The following is a 5,394-nucleotide window of genomic DNA, read 5'->3' on the forward strand; positions in this document are numbered from 1 at the left end:
TCTCTATTTCTCGCTCTCTCTCTCTCTCTCTCTCTCTCTCTCTCTCTCTCTCTCTCTCCCTTCCTCCAACTTTTCTGCTCTACGATTTGACTTGGATAGCACTTTATCCACGCACCAACTTTGAGGCGTATCTCAGGGGCCCAAAATCATTCTCGTCATTCCCATTTAAACTATGAAATTAATAAGTGCTGAAAGGATAAAAGAAAAGCCAATTTGCCTTCTCCTTACCTTCTCATAAGCATTTATATGTAGAGGTAGACCTCAAATCTGAGTTGAGCACCTACTGGCTGTCCAGTGAGATGGACAAGCCATTATAGTCAATAGCAGTACTATGTCCGTGCAGAGAAGATCCATTAAGTTCTGATTTGAGATCTGCATTTGCTTATCAGCTAAGGAGGCAAGGGTGATATATGGGCTTTTGTTATGCAGAAGGGTGGTTATCCTTCAGTTCCATGAGGGGAAACAATAATAGCCATAAGACTTTGAATAATAACCTATACATGAAAGTAAATATTAGTGATGGCCAATAATAGTAATTTCCCTTTCCCAAAAATTTGACAACATTTTAGAGTTTTTGGCTCAAATTTGCCATTTGACAATAGGGGAAGTGGAATTTGGTGTTTTTCTAATGGTTTTAAGGGGGCAGTTGACTCCTTCTGTTTATGGAAACTACTTTCCAACTATCCTGGACTTGTTATAGTGCCAAAAAAAGCCCCAAATATTTCATGTTTTTTTTTTCTCTCAGAATCTAAAAAAAGACCATGGGCGAAAAAAAGAAAGTAAAATATAATTTCTTGAACAACAGTACACAGATACTGATCAAATACAAAAAAAGGGGGAACAAAGGCTAAATAATTTAAACTACTCTAAATATTTACACAAACACACACAAATGCACACACTCAGTCTAAATAAAGAAAAGAAAGATAATTTTTTAAAGCAAATTTTGCTAATGAGTGAAAGTTCTACATTCCAGCCAACAAAATTTAATACATTTGCTCAAAGTCAATTTTGCTCATCCTTAAATAAAACAAAAATGGATTAAAATCGAGAAAGCTTACAATATTCCAATATGCTAGAAGGTGGTAATGGTGGGAAAATGGGAATATGATTATTTACTAGACAGGTGCACTGGCAAAAAATTTGTTTAGTTTCCTTCCGTTTTGATTTGGATTTTGCGTTATTTCGTTTTTCGGGATTCGGGTCCGAAAATCAATTCGTTTTGAAATTCGGATGAAATTCGTTAGCGGTAGTCCGTACGAACATTCGTTTCGTTCGTTTATTCGTTGCAGCAAAGTGACATTTGAGAAAACATTTTTCAAATATATTTTGCTGCACTGAAATTTCGTCCAACAAACAAAATTTCGTACAGATTACCGTTAACAAATTTCGGAATCAGAAATTTGTTTCTGATGCAAAAAAATTTGTTTGCATTCATTATATCTGTAATTTGGATATATCCGAATCTCCGAATTTCTGAAATTTCGTCCGAATTTCATTTCGAAACGAATCGCACATGTCTAATATTTACTAAACAGGATATTTAACATATGTTTCCTCGGCAAACAATGTATCACATATTCGCCTTGAGGCTATAGATATGTCGTTTTATGTTTAACAGTTTACTGAACTTTTGCACCTTAGCCAGCGTCTTGCCATTTGCTGCCCTTAAGTTTTTTGTTTGAAGTTTGTTTTTAGGAATTGTAAGATAGTGTCACACTTTGAGGGATATTTATAAAGCAGTCAATGTGAGATTAGACAAAAAAAAAAAAGATTTCACTGCTGGCGAATCAATCACTGTAATTTAAAAGGCATGCAGCAGTAAGATACACCTACTGTACATAACCTTTCTCTCCTTTTGCACTTAAAGGAGAACTATGAGGTTAAGGCTTTTCCCCATAGTTCTCCTTAGGGTAACGGGTGGACACAAATTAGTGTCCTCCCGTCACCCTAAGCTCAGTATACCGCGAACTGTAGCTCGCGGTATACTGGGGCGCCGCAGCTGAAGCGGATCCCGACAATTATGCCGGGATCCGCCCAGCTGCGTGACTGACAGCTGGCTCTGCCTATCTAGAGGCAGAGCCAGCTGTACCCGCCCCCTCCTCTGTCCGTTCCGCCAGTCATCGCTGGCGGATCGGAGAGGGGGGAATCCAGTCCCTCCCTGTCACGGCTCTCTGTCGTGACAGGATCGAGAAGTGAGCGAACGCCGGTATGTGTTTGCTCACTTCCCGATCTATTGAGCCGACCTGTGACAGTCTCATTGTCACAGGTCGGCTAGAACTATGAGGTGAGTGAAAAGCACCCACCTCATAGTTCTCCTTTAAGCTGGCCGTACACCTGGCAATTTGAGCAAGCAACTGAAATTTCAATTCCATTTGACTGTAAAAATCGTGATGCAATCAGGGCCGGATTTCTCACAAGTCAAACCAAGGCCCGGCCTCTGGGCAGCAGGGAGTAGAGGGGCAGCAGGGGTGTGGAATTCCTATCTCCCGATGCCTGGGACATGCAGTTCCGGGCGCCAGGCCGGTAGTTACTTTCTACTGTTAGCCCTGCTTTGGGCAAGCAGAGCTAAATGTACAGCGGGGGAAACGCCGCTTGTTATGTACAAGTGATCTCGGTGAGTCGCCAAGCCTGCAGTCTGCCATTCTCCATTGTGGGGGGGGCCAGTAGGTGGGCGCATTGAGGAACCTGACCTTGGGGCAGCAGAGAGATTGAATCCAGCCCTGGATGCAATTAAAGACATATAGAGGGTTATTCACAAAGCTGCCGAATGTAGCCGTGTGAATAACCTACTCGAAGTAAAGTGAGCTGAACGTTGTTCGGCTATTCACTTCACGCTTGTGCGGCTGATTTCAGCCGTACACCGACTGAAATCAGCCGTACATCGGCTTGCTGCGGCTGGGTTCGGGTCGGCCAAACATGCTCATCGTCCGGGAGCTGTACGGGTTGATCCTTCGGCTAGTTTTGTGAATAACCCCCATAATAGCAGTTTAGGTATTTTGATTAGAGTTTCCATCCGATCCAATTATGTTTACAATTTTTTTTCTATACATTTTATTAACACAAATTGTTTGGAAAGAAATGTTGATTCTATTCAAAATGGAAATGCAGAACAATAGAAAAAAATCAGAAACAAAAAGAAAATGTATTTAAAATGGCAATTGTTGATAGTTGCATTCAATACAAGAACAGTTTTTCGACTTCACAATCCACCTAATTTTAGTGGTTGATCAAACTCGGGGGTGGTAGATTTCTTAGTTGCTTGCAATTCCTGGGGAAGATTGGCTGAAATTGACTGATAATTGCCACGTGTGTGGCTAGCTTTAGACACACATGCTTGTACAGAAGAAGTGGTAGACTACACATTGTTGTTCTCATCTCACAGGAATGATTGTCTATATGCCAAAGACACAGCTGATAAACTTTTTTTCTTTTGGATCCATTAACCAGAGGTGTCTCCGAGGGTATGAAATACAGGGGTGCCCCAAAGGACATCCCCATAATGAGGTAGCCTGAGGTGGTAGCCTCACATTGCATCTCACTGGTGGGTGGCAGCAGGTGTGTGTGGGGAGGCTAATAGCACCCACCCACCACAGGCTGACAACTCAGTCTGCCACCGTCTCCTGCCCAGTTGACAGCAATGCCAGCTGCCACTTCCCACCTGGCTGACAGCTTGGCCGGCCCCCACCTCAGCACATCACTCCCCTTTCGTCTGGCCACCTCAGGTGGCAAATAAAGTAGGAATGGCCATGAGTGTCCCTAAACTTTTCACTGCCTGTGGCCAGGGGAAAAGGGGGGTGCTAGTGCTGTACGTTTCTGATTGGGGGTGGTAAAGGGTAGTACTGGTGGTACACGTTATGGGGGGCCACGGTACTTCTGGCTCTGTCCAGTGGGACGCCCAACTCACTCATCCACCAACCAGTGACATCAGTGAGCTTGGTGAATTCCTGCTACAGCACCACAGGTTGCTACACTCACATGCTGCCTCCCCCACATGACCCATTGAGATGCCATCTCAGGCTGCCTCATTATAAGGACAGCTGTGTGCTCATAAACCAACTGAAAACCAAAGATAGTTCTCTCTCTCTCTTCATTCTCAGACTTGTTCGCAGTTTTGAGTTCTCATAAAGCATGTATTTGTTGTGTTACTTTGTGTATTTTTTATGCACTGTGAATGTCAGATGTTTTGTTACGTTTTGTATACGTATTGTGCACTTTAAATATCTTTAACATGCTCATTAAAGAGGAAGTCTCATTAGGAATGAAACCTTCCCTGCTGGTCTATTGATGCATACCTTTCCTTTGGTTGTGGAAGGAAACGCTGAACAATTCTGCATTAAATAACATCTTTATGTCTGTTATAATTGCCTTTCAACTCCTCAACTGCAGACAGCCAGATTTGTGGGTGTTCCTACTGTGGAGCTCCAGCAGAGCTCATTTGCTCACCTTCCCCTCTGCTGTGAGCGCACCTGAGCTCAGTACTGTCTATGTTTTACAGACAGTCGTGCTGACATGCACCCACGTCCACCTGCATGACTAGTGACGTAACTGGTCTCAGGCAATAGCCTGAAGCCGGCGACAAGCGATGTTAATCACAAGTGAATAGGTATTTGCCTCCTACTGAGCAGTGTGGGCGAACAGTGGTGGGGAGAGAGGGGGCGTGCTGGGGAACATGCTAGCTCAACATCCGCAGCACCTATCATAACGGGACAAAATGTTTATGGTGAAACTTCTTCTTTAAATTGTACTGTAGCCTATAAAGGACAACACCCCGTCTCCACTATTCCCCACACTCCGCATATATGGAAATCCACTTATTCTATAATGCGTGGATTATGCATTTAGATGCAAAGATTAAAAAGGATGAAATTAATGTCAGTGGGCTCTCCGTGCAATTGCTGTAGATGGAATGAACATACAGCAAAAAAAAAATGCATAGATATGAACTGATCCCAAAGTCATATTCAGTTTTGGGAGTCATGTCTTTGTAATGCGTTAAATTCAATTAATCCTTCAGTTTAAATGACTTCTATTCCATGTACATTAAAGCAAAAGTTGTACACAGTCTTGCAGTTCACTTTTTTCAGAAAGCAGCCACAGCCTGAATGGAAAAGCCTGTCCCCTGCCAGCATGCTGCAGAGAAGGACCCTTCCTCTCTGTGCGGAAGCAGTGGCCTAAAATTCCCCTGCTAGAGCTTGAGCTTTCCAATCAGCAAAACTCATGCTTCTCGCTGATTGTATTTAAAGGGTAATTCCATTTTCCCAGGTGAATTTGAGAAAATAAAATAACACCCTCCAATCAAGGGGGCAATTCAATTTTCCCAAATTCACTTGGGAAAGTGGACTTACCCTTTAATGTTTCTTTGTAAAACAAAGATTGTACATATGTGAAATA

The sequence above is a fragment of the Nanorana parkeri genome, unplaced genomic scaffold (assembly GCF_000935625.1).
Source record: "Nanorana parkeri isolate BGI_ZX_2015 unplaced genomic scaffold, ASM93562v1 scaffold306, whole genome shotgun sequence".
NCBI classification, from domain to species: domain Eukaryota; kingdom Metazoa; phylum Chordata; class Amphibia; order Anura; family Dicroglossidae; genus Nanorana; species Nanorana parkeri.